The 18,834-nt window shown below is 46.0% G+C and overlaps 1 protein-coding gene and 1 long non-coding RNA gene across 2 annotated transcripts in view; one reads left to right on the top strand and one right to left on the bottom strand.

Moving 5' to 3' along the window:
- LOC140418027 (uncharacterized) overlaps positions 1-18,834 on the bottom strand; it is a 50,185-nt gene that overhangs the window by 27,265 nt on the left and 4,086 nt on the right. The window lies entirely within an intron of this gene.
- LOC140422319 (uncharacterized) lies at positions 4,471-11,855 on the top strand. The gene is made up of 2 exons (XR_011947383.1): positions 4,471-4,675; positions 6,122-11,855. It is a non-coding gene; the product is annotated as an uncharacterized lncRNA (long non-coding RNA).

Raw genomic sequence — 18,834 nt, 5'->3', positions numbered from 1 at the left:
GAATAGAACAGACCTCCAAGAGGAATGTGGCCAATTCAGTTCAAAGGGGTAATATCTACTTATGTCTGAAGCTCTGACATCACCTCGGTCAGAGTTTCCCCGGTGAGGGGAGCGGCCCCACCCGATGACCCAGCCCCGGCCATCTTCCTTCCTGCAGGACTCACAGCAGCACTCGCCGGCGCACTTTCGCTCACCCCCTTTTTTCCAGCACCTTTCCTCTCGGACTTCGACATTCGTCAGCCTCCTTATGACTTCCCTCAACAACTCATCTAAAAACTGTCCCTAAACTGGACATAAATGTCCAAAAATCCGAGATTCTCGCAGGAGCCACCTAACGCGTGCCATCCACCTATGTTGTCACCGGAAGTCCCCGGAATGAACAATATCAATATGACACCACCATCAACATATTAACGACAGGCTCTCTCAGTCAGGCAGCCTGCTGGCACTGGGGAGTGGACATTGAAAAATGTTCCAGGAGTGGGATGGAATTCAGCCAATCCGCCAGCCTGTTGACACACCAGCGAGTTGAAACTGGGGAGCTGCTGTTTCCATGTTCTCTGTGCGGATAGAGAGTCACTCACTCATCCCACTTTCTGACACACCAGCGACTTCATGTTTGACTGCAGGGGTTCGGCTCTGCTGATGGAAATATTCACTCTATGTGAGCCCCTCAGAATTACACACAACTCAATTCAATCTCCCCTCAGCCTCCTCTGTTCCAATGAGAACAACCCCAGCCTCTCCAATCTTTCCTCATAGTTAAAATTCTCCATCCTGGGTAACATCATCATAAATCCCCTCTGCAGCCTCTCTCGAGTGATCACATCCTTCCTGTAATGTCGTGACCAGAACTGTCCACAGTGCTCCGGCTGTGGTCTAACTGGTGTTTTATACAGTTCCAGCACAATCTCCCTGTTCTTATATTCTTGGCCCTTGGCTACCAAAGGAAACTATCCCACCTGTCTTCCGAGGCACTAATAACAGAGTGAGAGGCAGCTGAGAGAGACAGAGGGAGAGCGAGGCACCAGAGACAGAGAGGTGAGAGGAGAATGGGAGAGACCCTAGTCAGTAACAAAAATAAGTAATGAAATAAGACAGATTTGCATGAACTGACACCACTTTGTTCACAGATTAACAGAGTACTCACTGTACTTGAATCAATGTTATTCACTTTTGGAATTGAATTAATTAAGGGTCAGATTATCTATATCACCCCCAGTATCAGATAGGTCTGTTTAATACAGAACAGGGTTAAACCCAGTGTCCAATATTACAGGTCTCACTGGCTGTTGGATGCCTGGTGTCACTGTACAGCTGATAAGCCCACAGCTTCAGTGAACTCGTCTACCCAGGGTCTGTTTCTAAATCCTCATCACAACATATTACCTGGTTAGCTATTTATATATGGTCATCATGGTCAGACAGCTAACGCAAAGCTCAACCAGAAACTATGGTTCTTCTTTCTACTGATTCCAGCTCCTACGAGGAGTGACGGCATCTCCAGCCCTCAGCTCTGTTGCTGGGCTGTCATGACATGAGCAATAGAGAGACAGAAGTTGCCTGAGGCATTATGGGAAGTTGAAACTTGTAGCTCTAAATCAACTGTGTAAGATTTCTGAAAAGATCAGTAACTTTAAAAGATAAATTCTAAACCCAGTGAACAAATTGAAGACTCATAAGGCAAAAACTTCATGTTTTATGACTTTTACTGCAAAAAAACTAGAAGCAACAATGCCTACACATTATTTTTATTAGGAATGTATCTCTTAAACTATAAACATCTTTGCCCTTTTACTTAAAACATTTTTTTTAGAGTACCCAATTTATTTTTTCCAATTAAGGGGCAATTTAGCATTGCCAATTCACCTACTCTGCACATCTTTGGGTTGTGGGGGTGAAACCCACGCAAACACGGGGAGAATGTGCAAACTCCACACGGACAGTGACCCAGGGCCGGGTTTGAACCTGGGACCACTGCGCCACCGTGCAGCCACTTTGCCCTTTTACTTTAAAATTTTTTTTTAAGAATACCCAATTATTTTTTCCAACTAAGGGGCAATTTAGCGTGGCCAATCAACCTATCCTGCACATCTTTTGGGTTATGGGGGCGAAACCCACGCAGACACGGGGAGAATGTGCAAACTCCACACGGACAGTGACCCAGGGCCGAGATTCAAACCCGGGTCTTCAGCGCCGTAGGCAACAATGCTAACCACTGTGCCACCACGTTGCCCTCTTTGCCCTTTTACTTTAATGTGGCAATGTCGGCGTTGGACAGGGGTGAGCACAGTAAGAAGTCTGACAACACCAGGTTAAAGTCCAACAGGTTTGTTTCGAATCACCAGCATTCGGAGCACAGCTCCTTCCTCAGGCGAATGAAGAGATGGGTTCCAGAAACATATATGTAGATAAAGTCAATGATGCAAGACGATACTTTTGAATGCGAGTCTTTGCAGTTAATTAAGTCTTTACAGGTCCAGACAGAGTGACTGGAGAGAGGGATAATCGCAGGTTGAAGAGGTGTGAATTGTCTCAAGCAGGGATAGTTGGTAGGATTTCGCAAGCCCAGGCCAGATGGTGGGAGGGTGAATGTAATGCGACATTAATCCAAGGTCCCCCTTGAGGCTGTACTCATGTGTGCAGAACTTGGCTGTATGTTTCTGCTTGGCGATTCTGCATTGTCGCACGTCCTGAAGGCTGCCTTGGAGAGGCTATTACCTCTTAATAATAATAATCTTCATTTTTGTCACAAGAAGGCTTACATTAACACCGCAATGGGGCAGCACGGTGGCACAGTGATTCGCACTGCCGCCTCATGGGGCCGAGGTCCCAGGTTCGATCCAGGATCTGGGTCACTGACCATGCAGAGTTTGCACATTCTCCCCTTGTTTGTGTGGGTTTTGCCCCCACAACCCAAAGATGTGCAGCCCAGGTGGATTGGCCAAGCTAAATTACCCCTTAATTGGAAAAAATGAATTGGGTACTTTAAATTTTTTTAAAAACATGGCAATGAAGTTACTGTAATTCTCCCTTCGTCGCCACATTCCGGCGCCCGTTAGGGTACACAGAAGAAGAATTCAGAATGTTCAATTCACCTAACAGCACGTCTTTCAGGCATTCTAGAACGAGAGGTAATATTCTTAGGGTAAGATGGGCAGCATGGTAGCACAGTGGTGAGCACAGTTGCTTCACATCTCCAGGGTCCCAGGTTTGATTCCGGCTTGGGTTACTGGCTGTGTAGAGTCTGCACGTTCTCCCCATGTCTGCGTAGGTTTTGTATGGGTGCTCCGGTTTCCTCCCACAGTCCAAAGATGTGCAGGTTAGGTGGATTGGCCATGATAAAATGTAGATTGGCAATGATAAATTGCCCTTCTTGTCCAAAAAGGTTAGGTGGGTTTACTGGGTTACGGGGCTGGGGTTGGGCGTGGGCTGGGGTGGGGTGCTCTTTCCAGGGGCTGGTGTAGACTCGATGGGCTGAATGCCCTCCTTCTGAACTGTAAATTCTATGATTTCACCGGACGCTTCAGTTTCCTCCCACGTGCCCCGAAAGACGTGCTTTCAGATAATTTGGACATTCTGAATTCTTCCTCAGTGTGCCCGAACAGGCGCCAAAATGTGGCGACTGGGGGTGGGGGGGCTTTTCAGAGTAACTTCATTGCAGTGTTAATGTAAGTCTACTTGTGACAATAAAGATTATTGAAAAAAAGAGGTAGCAAATTCAAAACAAGAGTTGAGGAGAAACTGCTTCTCCCAAGGGCTGTGAATCTGTGCAATTCACTACCCCAGAGTGCGGTAGACCTGGGACAGTGAGTAAATTTAGGGAGGAGTTAGACAGATTTTTAATTAGGTTGATGGGTTATGGAGAACTGGCAGGACGGTGGAGTTAAGGCCAGGATGAGATCAGCGATGATCGAATGGCGGAGCAGACTCGATGGGCCAAATGGCCTAATTCTGCTCCTATATCTTATGAACATATGAAATGATGTGGAGACGCCGGCATTGGACTGGGGTGAGCACAGTAAGAAGTCTTACAACACCAGGTTAAAGTCCAACAGGTTTGTTTCAAACACGAGTTTTCGGAGCACTGCTCCTTCATTCACCTGAGGAAGGAGCTGTGCTCCGAAAGCTCGTGTTTGAAACAAACCTGTTGAGCTTTAACCTGGTGTTGTAAGACTTCTCACTGAAGGAGGAAATTTTAGTCTGAAACCCATTCTCGAACCTCCACATAGCGACATCACAAAGGAACTCGTCCTCTAAATCAGCCAATAAGAATACATCCGCTCCGCGGTGACGTCACTGCCCAGCGCGCGGACACGGGAGCCCCGCCCCCACCCATTGATCCCCTTCCACCACACATCCTCGAGACAAGGTTTCCAAGCAACCGGCTGACAGTTCCAGCCGTCTGTGATCTGCCCTGACCCGGGACTGCGCATGTCCAAGGGAAAAGGGAAGCTGCGCATGTGAAGGGGAGCTCACTTCCGCTCACCTTACTGCTGAGGTGTTGACCAATAGGAAGATTGAATAACCGGAAGGACTCTGCTCCTCGGCCAATCAGAGCTCCCCCATTGTCTCAATGCGGAAGTTGGACATGGAGGTTTCTGCCGAGCAAAGCTGTTGTACTTCCAACCCTGAATGAGCTTGAGCTGCACACAGACTCCATTCTCCAACATCTGTGAGTAAAACACTTTATTTTCTCCCTCTTTCCATCTATTGTCACATTCTGACCTTCAATTGGTGACTTGCAGCAACTGACGGGAAAGGAAGTGAATCCAGGGAGGGTACAGACTCTGGAAAGCTTGGCCCAGGTCTCTCTCTCTCTGTCTGCCTTAAAGACATTGATGTCCTTTGCGCCCTCAGCTTGACACATTTATTTGTCTGGCTAAAATGATGGTCTCTTTCCCAATGTTCACAATTAAAGGGCTGATTTCCCCAGGAGATGGCTGACATTAAAGGGAACAGTAAACAGGTAAATCAAACCCAGCCAATGACTTCCCTTTCAGAATACTCTTCATCATCAGCAAAGTGATGGAAGGAATCATTAACAGCGCTATCAAGTGGTACTCAGCAAAACCTGCTCACGGACGCTCAGTTTAGGTCCCACCAGGGTCACTCAGCTCCTGACCTCATTACAGCCTTGGTTCAATCATGGACAAAAGACCTGAATGCCAGAGGTGATGTGAGAGTCACTACCCTTGACATCAAGGCAGCATTTGACCGAGTATGGCATCAAGGAGCCTCAGGTAAACGAGTCAGTGGGAATCGGGGAAAACTCTCTGTTGGTTGGAGTCATACCTGGCACAAAGGATGGTCGTAGTAAGAAGTTTTACAACAGGTTAAAGTCCAACAGGTTTGTTTCGATGTCACTAACTTTCGGAGCGCTGCTCCTTCCTCAGGTGAATGAAGAGGTGTGTTTCCAGTCATAGTCATTGCAGCACCGACCGAATCCATTTGGTAACTCAAGTCAATACTGACTCTCTGTACAGCAATCCAGTCAGTCCCATTCCCCCTCGATATCCCTGTTCCCCTGCAAGTTTATTTTCTTCAAGTGACCATCCTATTTTATTTTGAATTATTGATCATCTGGACTTCCACAACCCTTGTGGGCAGTGAGTTCCCTGTCATGACCACTCCATGACTAAATAAAATTCTTCCTCAGAATCACCCCATCTCTAATCAGTAAATATACTTAGATGTAGATTTTCTACTCTTGTACAGGTTGTAATGAGTTTAGATTGTTGATCAGCATCAATCAGCACCTTCACGAGTATTGGGAGGGAAAGGAAGTGAATTCAATCTGTATATTACACACATTTTTCATCCAGTAATATAGATATATATCTGTCTGGCAGCCTGCATGAAGATTTTCAGGTCTCTGTGTCCAGGACAGGAAGCAGGGAGCTTGGATCTGTCAATCAGCCTGAATCAGCACCTTCAGGAGAATTGGGAGGGTGAATATTAGATACAGCAGAATGAGAATGGAGGAGAGTGTGTGGAATGGAAATTTAAAGCATTTGAGGGAAAGAGAGAGAGCAAATAATGTTCAATATAATCTAGAATTGTCTGTTCTGAATTTCTAGCCTGTACTGACAATGATGATTTTTGTAAAATCTTTTTGCAGGAAGCTAGAATGAGAGGAGTTTGAGGTGGATATCTCAAACTAAATATCACGTCAAGAACTGACTGAGTCACTCAATTCTTGGGAACCGAATATCATCGGCCTTTGAATCCAGAAGGAGGAATGTTTGCTTATTCTGTCTGCTTCAAGAGATTTTAAACATCAGTGTCTGGAAAAGCACTGAGACACACACACACACCCGTGTGAGACTGTTCCAGAGCACTGACTGTGGAAAAAGCTTTAACCAGTGACACAGCCTGACAAAATACTACACCATTCACAGCAGGGAGAAACTGTATAGGTGTTCTGTGTGTGGACGAGGCTTCAACTGATCATCCAACGTGGTGAGACACAAGATCACCCGGACCATGGAGAAGCCATGGAAATGTGAGGACTGTGGGAAGGGATTCAAAGGCCCCTCCGGGCTGGAATGGCATCAACGCAGTCACACTGGAGAGAGGCCATTCACCTGCTCTGTGTGTGGGAAGGGATTTAGAGCCCCACACGAGCTGGCAAGGCATCAACGCAGTCACACTGGGGAGAGGCCTTTCACCTGCTCACAGTGTGAAAAGGGATTCACTGACATTGGCCACCTGCGGAGACACGAACGAGTTCACACTGGGGAGAGGCCATTCACCTGCTCTGACTGTGGGAAGGAATTCACTCGGTTATCCAGCCTGCAGAGCCACCAGAGAGTCCACACCAAGGAGGGGCCATTCATCTGCACTGTGTGTGATAAGGGATTTGCTCTGTTATCCAACCTGCAGAGACACCAGCGATTTCACACCAGGGAGAAGCCATTCACCTGCACTGTGTGTGGGAAGGGATTCACTCAGTTATCCCATCTGGAGAGCCACCAGCGAGTTCACACCGGGGAGAGGCCATTCACCTGCACTGTGTGTGATAAGGCATTCATTCGGTTACACCACCTGAAGAGACACCAGAGCGCTCACAGCGGGGAGAGGCCATTCGTCTGCTCTGTGTGTGATAAGGGATTCACTCAGTTATCCAACCTGCAGACACACCAGCGACTTCACACCGGGGAGAAGCCGTTCATCTGCTCTGTGTGATAAGGGATTTGCTCAATTATCTGGCCTGCGTAGCCACAATGTCACTCACACCAAGAGCAGGCCCTTTAAATGCTCTGACTGCAGGATGGGTTTCAAAAGCTTACAGCTACTGATGTCCCACCAGTGCATTCACTCTGAGGAGAGACGGTTCAGCTGCTCTCACTGCGCAAAGAGGTTTCAAACATCATCCATATTGCTGAGACACCAGCGAGTTCACACCAGGGAGAGGCCATTCACCTGCTCTCACTGTGGGGAGGGATTCACTCAGTCGTCCAACATGCTCAGACACCAAAGGGTTCACAAGCGATGACGGGTTAGATTCTGCTGTTATTCCTGCTGTTAATCACATCCAGGACTGAACCTGGAGTGGGTGGAGGGGTTTGCCTCCTCGTCAACCCCTCCTGGTGCTCGGACGTGGCGACCCTGGCAAACTACTGGTCCCCGGACCTGGAATACCCGACTGTGAAGTACGGTCCATACTACCTTCTATGGAGTTCACTTCTGCCATCATCACGGTGGTCTACATCCCACCCCAGGCGGAAGTGAAGAAGGTGCTTGATGAATTGTACACCGCTATAAATAACAATGAAACAGAATACCCGGAGGCCTTGTTCATCGTGGCCGGAGACTTTAACCAGGCCAACCTCAAGAGTGTACTACCAAAATTCCATCAACACATCTCCTGTCCCGACAAGGGCCCCATCATCCTTGACCACTGCTACACAAACATCAAGGGCCCTGATGATCCATCCCCGGACCGCACTTCAGAAAATTGGACCACAAGATGGTGCTCCTTCTCCCGGCATACAAGCAGAAACTTAAGCGGAGAATCAGGTTAAGAAGGTCGTGCAGTGCTGGTCTGAGGCTACAGAAGAGCTCCTACGTGATTGCTTGGAGTCAGTGGACTGATCCATATTCAAGAACTCAAGCAGCCAACCTAGACTAGTATGCCAGCACCATCACAGACTTCATCAGTAAATGTGTAGAAGATTGCGTGCAAAAGAAGGTAGTCTGTACATTACCCAACCAGAATCCATGGTTTAATTGGGAGATTCACTCCCGACTGAAGGTGTTCAAGGCAGGCAACCCTGACCTATTCAAGAAATCTATATATGACCTCCGCAAAGCCAACAGGGACTCCAAGTGACAATAGCAAACTAATCTAAAGTCGCAGACTAACGACAGGGACTCTCGTCGGTTGTGGCAAGGCTCAAACAACATAATGGGCTACAAAGCAAAGCCGAGTAGAATCTTCAGCAACAGCGCACACCTTCCCGACAAACTCAATGTATTCGATGCTTGTTTCGAGCAGTAAACCAACAAACCGTTGTCAACTGCCCCAGCAGCCTTGGACACATCCATACCCACCGTCACAGTCTCTGAAATCAGATTGGCCTTCTTGAAAGTGAACCCTCGGAAAGCGATGGGTCCTGACGAGATCCCAGGTCGTGCACCCAGATCCTCCGCTGACCCACTGGCAGGTGTGTTTGCGGAAATCCTCAACCTCTCCCTACTCCGTTCCAAGGTTCCCATCTGCTTCAAGAAGACCACCATCATACCGGTGCCAAAGAAGAATCGGGCAACGTGCCTCAATGACTATCATCCGGTGGCCTTGACATCGATCATTATGAATTGCTTCGAGATGTTGAACATCAACTCCATACTCGCAGCATTCCTTGATCTACTGCAATTCGCATACCGCCACAACCGGTCCACGTAAGATGCCATCTCCCTGGCCCTATACTCGCCCCTGAAGCATCTCGACACCAAGGACTCCTACGTCAGACTCCATTCATTAATTACAGCTCCGCCTTCAACACCATAATCCCAGCCAAGCTCATATCAAAACTCCAAAACCAAGGACTCGGCTCCTCCGTCTGCAACTGGATCCTCAACTTTCTGACCTATAGACCACAATCAGCAAAGATAAACAACAACACCTCCTCCACGATAGTTCTCACTTCAGGAGCCCCGCAAGGCTGCACTGCCTATACACACACAAGACTGCATGGTAAAATTTGGCTCCAAATCCATCCACATGTTTGCTGATGACACGACCGTAGTGGTTCGGATCTCGAATACTTCCTCCATGATAGTCCTCAAAACCGGGGCCCCACAAGGCTGCGTACTTAGCCCCCTACTACACTTGTTATACACACACGACTGTGTGGCAAAATCTGCTCCCGCTCCATCTACAAGTTTGCTGATGACACGACCGTAATGAGTTGGATATCAAACAACGATGAGTCAGAGTCCACAAAGGAGATAGAGAACCTAGTGGCATGGTGTAATAACAACAATCTCTCCCTCAATATCAGCAAAATTAAGGAGCTGGTCATTGACTTCAGGAAGCGAAGTATCGTACACACCCCTGTCTGCATTAATGGGGCGAGGTGTAGATGGTTAGCAGCTTCAAATTCCGAGGTGTGCCCATCACCTGCATTCTGTCCTGGTCCACCCACATCAACGCTACGACCAAGAAACATATACTTCCTCAGGAAACTAAGGAAATTCAGCATGCCCACACTGATTGCCACATGGGCGGCACGGTAACACTGTGGTTAGCATTGTTGCTTCACAGCGCCCGCGTCCCAGGTTTGATTCCCGCTTGGGTCATTGTCTGTGTGGAGTATGCATGTTCTCCCCGTGTCTGCATGGGTTTCCTCCGGGTGCTCCGGTTTCCTCCCACAAGTCCCGAAAGACATGCTTGTTAGGTGAATTGGACATTCTGAATTCTCCCTCAGTGAACCCGAACAGGCGCCAGAGTGTGGCGACTAGGGAATTTTCACAGTAACTTCATTACAGCGTTAATGTAAGTCTACTTGTGACAATTATGAAGATTATTACCATTGACCTTTACCAATTTTTACAGGAACACCATAGAAAACATCTTATCTGGCTGCATCACCGCTTGTGTTATGGGCCAGGGTTTAGAAAACTCCAAAGTATATCATGGAGTTCACCTGACCTACAATTGTTTATTGATTTTGGTTCCGATAAGCACAAGGGCCTGCCTTTCAGGGGTTATTCAACAGAGGCCTTAACCACTTTTAATCAAAACAAGCTTTATTCTACGAATTTAGTTAACATTTTTATAAACACACACAGTAAGCATTTTTCTCAATTACAAACATAAATACCCCACACAGCTACAGTAATCTATGTATAACCCTGAATGAATTCCCCCCTTTAACTGTTCCAATTTAATAACAAGGTCCCATAAACCAGTACCTCCTGTTCAAAGGTGTGGTCCAGCGCACAGCACTCAAGACCTGGTATGGATGCTCTTGTTTCCTTTCCAAAACAGTAGGTTTAAATTCCTTCCAGAAAGCAATTATTTCTTTTCAAGTTATCAAGCAGTCTGGAAACAGCTTTTAAAATGAAGATAGAGAGAGAGGCCAAAATACTCCTCTTTCTGAGTACAGCAGCCAAAAATGTGAAAACGAAAGCAAAAGACTCAGAGCCACAAAACAGCCCCAAACCAAAGCGGAAGTAAAACCAACTCCCAGAGCCACAGCCCAGCTCCACCCACACAATGACATCACTGAAGCCATGTGATAAGACAAAAACATTTCTTAAAGGGCCACTCCCATGACACTCAGTATGGCAACTGCTCAGCCCAAGACTGTAAGAAACTACAGAGAGTTGTGAACACAGCCCAGTCCCTCACACAAACCCACCTCCCATCCATTGACTCTGTCCACACCTCCCGCTGCTGTGGGAAAGTCGGCAGCAAAATCAAAGACCCTCCCACCGAGGTTATTCTCTTTTCCAATCTCTTCCGTTGGGCAGGAGATACAAAAGTCTGAGAACACGTAATAACAGATTCAAAACAGCTTCTTTCCGCTGTTACCAGACTCCAGAATGACCCTCTTATGGACTGAACTGATCTCTCCACACATCTTCTCTACTGAGTAGCACGACACTCCATATGCTTCACCCGATGTCTCTGTATTTATGTGTATTTGTCATATGTCCTATGTTTTTTCTTGTACAAAATGATCTGTCTGTATTGTACACAGAACAATATGTTTCACTGTACCTCGGTGCACGTGAATAAATTTAATCAAATCAAACTTTGTTCATTCTGACACTTGGTGAAGTGGGAGGGTCGGAGGGTTTCTTTCTGCTGGACTGGCCGGTCTCACGATTTTGCTTCCAGTGGGCTGATGCTCTTTGAGCCTGGGTGGGAGCACATTTCCACTGGAATGATCCACAAAGGCTGAAGTACATTTATTTTATCCTGGATAGTAAATAGTGTTATTCCCCCACTACAGGTGGATCTAAAAGAAACCAGATGGGTTTTTACAACAATCGACAATGCTTTCATGGTCAGCGATGACTTTTAATTCCAGATTTATAATTAATTTAAATTTCACCACCTGCCGAACCTGGATCCCTCTTGCATTACCCTGGGTCTCTGGATTACTGGTCTGGCTATTGTTTCCCGAGATGTATTGTGTGAGAGATGAAGTCACTATAGCCAATAAGTGAGCTGTTTTCGAGTTGTTTCCTTGACGTCCTGTACTTTCCCACTAACTTACAGACAAAACAGCTGCAACTGTACTGTGTATAAACGTGTGTTATTGTAACTACTCCCAGAGATGCTTCGGTTCGCTGAAGCATTCCCTGCATGTTTGTAATAAAGATTCCCAAACTTTGACCAACTCTGGACTCCGAGTGACATTTGTCCCACAACAGTCTGGTGTCAGGAACAGGATCCACTGACGGCTCTGATTAAAGGAAAGTCCCCGTGGAAAGCAGATACCGGGGTGAGTGGACAGCAGATACAGTATTGTTTGTTTTATACCACCCGTGTTTAGTTCAGTCTGACTGACCACTGGGGACACCTCAGAACCTCAGGGATCTGTTTCTGGTCTGTTTCTTTGACATTCATTCAATGTAATTTCAATAATTGGAACATTTCAGGCAGGGAATTGTCGTTTTTACACCAAGGATGTGTTTGGGGGCGATACTGAAGTCCCCGTGACCGAGAGGGTTTTGTAGCTGCTGAAAAATGAGGGGATAAAGCCGTACGGGAGGTGAAACAGCAAGATTTGGCAGTTGGACAGAGTTTGGCGTGTGTTCAGAGGTCCCAGATCGGGGTCAGCCAGCATCATCACATCAATGGATCTGCACAGAAAAGGTCCAACCGGATGGCGCTTATAAGGCCCAAGGTGAGGTTAGTGGCGCGGGGATTTGAAGAAGCTTTGGGAGATAAAGAGGTCAGAGTGGACTCGCCCACAGTGGGAAAGGTAATTTTGAAATTTCTTTGGCCCTTTTCGTGACATTTTCCCGGAACTTTCAGTCAAGAAACATAAAAGCTGCATTTGCGCTTCTCAGTTAGATCAGTTTTGTTCAAGTCGGGTTGTCTCTACCTGAAGGCAGAAGCTGCCATGCTTTATTGGTACCATGGCAGGAAACTCTCGGGCAACTTTATGATGCATGTTGATGACTGCCTATGTGGTGGTACTAGTGAGTTCCAAAACAATGTTACTGACAGGATCAGAACAACATTTAAGGCTGGAGTCAGGCTTCTAGGACCTTTAAATAAATTGGATTGAAAAACGGGCAGTGTGGGTCTGACGTGGCTTTACATCAACAATCTCATGGAGACAGTATGAACCCTGTCACAGTCAATGGGGCCGGGGCCTCACAGAAAGATGAAGATGTTTCCAAAGCCGGGACTGAGCTGCTGCAAAGTTGAATTGACGAATGGGGCACACAGACAAGGCCGGATACAAGTTTTGATGTCTTCGAGCTGAGTTCTGTAATGAAACGTCCAGAAGTCGAGGATATTTAACGGGTGAACAAAACATTAAAAAATACAAGATGGAGAAATGTGCGTTGAAATTTCCATCTTTGGGTGAGCTGCAAAATATAAAATGGATTTTTTTAGTGATGCGTCACTCGGATGAGCCTGGCTCAGTGCCTGTACACTGAGTGATGTTTAAAAATCTCTTTCAGCAGAAGAACAGACAAACATTTCTCATTCTAAATTCAAAGGTCGATGATATTCAGCTCCCATGAATCGAGTGACTCTGTCACATCTTGATGTGATGTTTGGTGTGAAATTTCTGTCTGTAACTCCTCCCCTTCTAATATCTTGTAAAAGGAGTTTACAAAAGCCATCACTTAGTGCAGGAATGTGAAATTCGATCCTATTGTAAGATCCGGGTTTGGCTCCAATCTCAATTGTAACACTCAAATCAATTACACGTCAGACTGTGTTGTGAAAGTTACCTGCAGATCCTGACTAGTTGCAGACCATTCCGGGTACAAGAATGTTGTCACAGAATTTATTAAGTTAATTGTAATAAGTACAAAATCACAATAATTAACAAAGGCAGTGGATCAGTCCGTTCACTCTGGATCACCAGCTCTCAGCTTCCAGGTGACTGTGGAGCTGTCTCTTGTTCTATTGGCTGAAGTCTATCCTCTTGCTTCATGTTGTGTTGTGCACCGAGCTCCAGAAAATTGTAGCTCATTAACCCTTTCTAGTACCTACCTCTACGCATGGCTGGTAGTATCCTGTGGTTCTGATTGGCCCAAGCAGCCCATGATCAGTCCCTGATTGGTTAAATGGGGTACGATCAATGTCTGATTGGTCTCTGAAGGATATCGGTCACCTTGCTGATGTGTGATGTCACTTTCTCATTGTGGTGTCACTTTCTCATGATTAATATTCGTCAGGCTCATCGTCCTAACTGATACCATAGCACCACTGAATCTCTAGAGTGCAGAAAGAGGCCATTCAGCCCACCAAGTCTGCACCGGCCCTCTGAAAGAGCACCTCATCTAGGCCCACTCCCCCACCCTATCCCCATAACCCCACCTAACCTGCACATCTTTGGACTGTTGGAGGAAACTGGAGCACCCAGAAGAAACCCACGCAGACACAGGGACAACGTGCAAACTCCACACAGACATTGACGCAAGGCCAGAATTGAACCCGGATCCCTGGTGCTGTGAAGAGGTTGTGCTAGCCATTGTGCCACTGTGCCGAGATGATACATCTTCAGGTGTCATGTGTAACTTCTTCGTGATTGTCAATGACTGAAGCAAGTTACTTAAATACAAATAACTGAAAGTGCACAAGATACACAAACTTAAACTAATACAGCAATTCCTACTGAACACAAAATAAATTTGTGAAGGTGATCGGTGTGCTAAAGTTCGAGCAGCAAGATACACGTTACAAAATATCATTTTCTGTTCATAAATTACATGTTCACAAGAAATAAAAGTCACAGAAAAGACATAACTACAACACCATTACAGGAACTGATAAAACCACAATAATGCAGAAAATCTGTTGTACAATTTGAAGGAAAGTGACTATTTTGCAATAAGTTAAAAAGCAAATACAATTTAAGACAGCATTTCTCTAGCATCGACACGTAGTAATAATAATAATAATCGCTTATTGTCACAAGTAGGCTTCAATTAAGTTACTGTGAAAAGCCCCTAGTCGCCACATTCCGGCACCTGTTCGGGGAGGCCGTTACGGGAATTGACCCCGCGCTGCTGGTCTTGTTCTGCATTACAAGCAAGCTGTTTAGTCAAATCCTGCAATAACAGAGATTCTCATTCATCATTAGTCTTGTGGTAAAACCATAAAATTAAACCTACTTTGGCCGAAGACAATATGGCACAAGTCACTTGTCAAGGACGAGTGCACCTGAATACAGAGACTCAGAGTGAGATACCGTATTGAGTGAATTGATTCATACACTTTGATTCTGCGATAACTGAACATAACTAAAACAAAACTATTAAAATGAATAAACATTGACTTACATAATAATCTTTATTGTCACAAGTAGGCTTGCATTAACACTGCAATGAAGTTACTGTGAAAAGCCCCTAGTCGCCATATTCCACCGCCTGTTCAGGTACACAGAGGGAGAATTCAGAATGTCCAAATTACCTACCAGCACGTCTTTCAGGACTTGTGGGAGGAAACCGGAGCACCCGGACGAAACCCATGCAGACACGGGGAGAATGTGCAGTATTATGATCACTGTTACATAGATGCTCCATCACCACATATTTATTGATTAAGCCTGTCTCACTGCACACGGAGGTCTTGGATAGACTGCTCCCTGGTTGGCTCCAGAAGGAACTGCTCCAAGAAATTCTCCCCCAAAATCTTTATTAACCGATGTTCCAGGCTATCTCTGCCTATCTGACTCTCCCAATCTATATTCGATTAAAGTCACCCATGATTATTGTGGTACATTAATTACAAGCCTTATTTAATACTTCCTGTACACTCTAGCTACAATGTAACTACTGTTAGGAGGCCCATTAACTACTCACATGAGACCTTGTAACTTATTATTTCTTATCTCGAGCAAAGCTGATTCCACACCCTGAACCTTCAGGCTAAGTTGATCTCTCAGTACTGAACTAATGTAATCCTTAATGAACAGGAGCAATCCCATCATCTTTTCCGAGCTTCATGCATTCCAATATGTCAAATACCCTTCAACATTTAGATTCAGCCTTGGTCACCTTTCAAACAAGTCTCTGTAATGTCTATCGGGACACACATTTATCTCTCTCTGTGCTGACAATTCTTTTTTTATAATTTAGAGTACCCAATTCATTTTGTCCAATTAAGGAGCAATTTAGCGTGGCCAATCCACCTAGCCTGCACATCTTTCAATTGTGGGGGTGAAACCCATGCAAACACGGGGAGAATGTGCAAACTCCACATGTCAGTGACCCAGAGCCAGGATCGAACCTGGGACCTCAGCGCCGTGAGGCAGCACTGCTAACCACTGCGCCACCGTGCTGCCCCATCTGCGCTGACAATTCATCCAAACTCTGTCAAATGCTGCGTGCATTTTCAATCCATTTTCAGGGGTTCAATAATCCAATAGGGATTTCAACTGAAACCTCTTTACCCAGCGAGTGGTGAGAATGTGGAACTCGCTACCACAGCGAGTGGTTGAGGTGAACAACATGAATACTCCTGTATCTTGACAAGGGAGAAAGGAATAGAAGGATATGCTGATGGGGGGAGATGAAGAGGGCTGGGTGGAGGCTCATGTGGAACATAAATACTGACAGAGACCAATTGAGCCGACTGGCCTGGCCCTGTGCTGTAGACTCAATGGAACAGAGACAAATGTATTTATTTTAGATCTACCTGTAGAAGTATGATTTTAAAAAATTCTTGGGATGTAGGCATCACTGGCTGGGTCAGCATTTGTTACCCAATCATAATTGCCCTTGAACTGAGTGGCTTGCTAGGTCATTACAGTGGGGGACAGTTAAAAGTCAACCACATCTGTGTGGCTCTGGAGTCACATGTGGGCCAGACCGGGTCAGGATGGCAGATTTCCTTCACTAAAGGACATTAGTAAAACAGATGGGTTTTTACAACAATTGATAATAGTTTCATGGTCATCATTAAACTTTGAATTCCAAATTTTTATTGAATTCAAATCTCACCATCTGTCCTGGTGGGATTCGAACCCCAGAATAATACCTGGGTCTCTGGATTACTCGTCCAGCGGCAATACCACTAGGCCACCGCCTCCCCCATACTATCCAGGATAAAATAAATGCAAAGTCATGAGACTGTCCAGAATGTACCTGTTGTATAGAACCTTGGTCAGACCGCAGCTGGAGGACTGTGTGCAGTTTTACTGCCCTGGTCGCCAGAGGGAAAGGGCAACAAAGGTTCACCAGACTTGTTCCGGGGGTGGCAGGACTGCCCTTTGAGGAGAGATTGGGGAAACCTGGCCTGTGTTCTCTAGTGTCAAATAATGAGAAGTGATCACAATGAAACCTACAAAATCCATAAAGGAATAGACAGGCGAGATGCAGGTGAGATGTTTCCCCTGGTTGGGGAGTCTGGAACCAGTGGACACAATTTCAAAATAAGGGGGAAGCCACTTAGGATGGAAAGTGAGTGGGAAAAGATCTGGGAAATGGAGAACATTGTGGGAAAATGTGAAATTGTCCATGTTGGCAGAAAGAATAAAAAAGCTTATTATCTGAATGGTGAGAGATTGCAGAGCTCTGAGATTCAGAGGGATCTGGGTGTCCAAGAGCATGAATCACAAAAGGCGAGTATACAGGTACAGCAAGTAATTAGGAAAGCTAATAGAATGTTATTGTTTATTGTGGGGGAATTGAATACAAAAGTAGGTTATGCTTCTGTTTGCATGAATGAATCCAAAAGAATCCCTCGACATTCAGGTCTGCTTCAAACATCACAGTTTATTGTTGTAACGCCGGCGGGGAGTAATTCTCTGGGCAAAGGCAGATACCTCTCCACTGAACAAAGGGAATCATCATTTTTTATACAATTTCAAATAGTTAGTCAGCCCAACTCAGCCGGACACGATCCAATCACAATGATTGTAGGTTGCACACATTGACTGGTAGATCCAATGAAAGTGGTTACTGGGCAGCAGGGAACTGAGTGATCAGCTCATGGACAGCTAGGGGGTTACTCATGAACTCATGATGCCTTCCAGACCCCCTCATCGACCGTCCTTGGGTCTTGAGTATACATAACTCCCTTATCTTAACCTTGTTACTGGCTGGTACCACTGTCAGTATTTCGTAAGAGCATCCCCCTTTGTGAGAAAGAGAGAGAGAGCTGACTGGTGGTGATTTAATCTGAGGGTCACCACACCTCAGACGAGGGGCAATGTTGAGGAGGCAGGGCCTTCTTGGATGACCTCAGCTGGTATGGAGTAGAACCCACGCTGTTGGTGTCGCTCAGTATCACAAACCAGCCATCCAGCCAACTGAGCTAACCAATCCCTGTAATATTAGTTATTGCCTGTCTCCCATCACACCATTTAATGTTGTTTCTCAGTCCATGTCAGACAACCTGCCCCATAGCTTGATAATTTTCTTCTGCGAGAAACACCGAGATAAATTAAACAAAAGATCCATGTACCCTCCATTGCCCATCTCCATGGCAAGGTGGCATGCTTTAGGGGGATCCAAACAGAAATGGGAACTAAATATCTTCCAACCACTGTTGCTATATTTACTTGCTATAAATATGGCAGCTAATAAGGTTGCCCTTCTTAATCTAGATATGAATAGGATATGCTTTCAGAGTCACCAGGTATCAAATGATACCGCCACAAGGTTCAATCGGATATCGATCAAAGACCCAAACAACCAGTTAGTTAGTTCAAGATCAATAATACTTTATTTACACACAAGATTAACTTACACATGCAACATAAACACTACGAGCTAAATTACACCTATCACTATGACAACCTGTACTTAACTTCAGGCATCCGGCTTAGGTCAGAGGAACAGTGGTCTTTGTTCGAATCTGGATCTGCTGGGTCTGGAGAAATAACTGTGGTTCAGCTAGGCTCATCCGCATGGTAGCGAGCATTGAACTTGAACTTGCTTCTGGTCGTGGTGCTGCAGATGGAGTCCGACGTTGCCGGAGCGCCAGGTCCAAAAGAGACCGAACACATGGCAGTGTCTCTCTTTATCCTTGGGGGGGTTTTGCGCTCTTTTGGGCGGTCCTCCGGTTTGGACCCAATAATTCGGCAGTCCTCGATCACTGCCTTCGATCTGAGCCAATAAAGGGGCGGGTGCTTTGATGGCTGGGCGGGTCCTGAGTTTATGCTTCCCGAGTAAAGGGAGTGG

The sequence above is a fragment of the Scyliorhinus torazame genome, chromosome 5, assembly GCF_047496885.1.
Source record: "Scyliorhinus torazame isolate Kashiwa2021f chromosome 5, sScyTor2.1, whole genome shotgun sequence".
Lineage (NCBI taxonomy): Eukaryota > Metazoa > Chordata > Chondrichthyes > Carcharhiniformes > Scyliorhinidae > Scyliorhinus > Scyliorhinus torazame.
The sequence above is the reverse complement of the archived record's forward strand: the minus strand, read 5'-3'. Positions and strand labels throughout refer to the sequence as shown.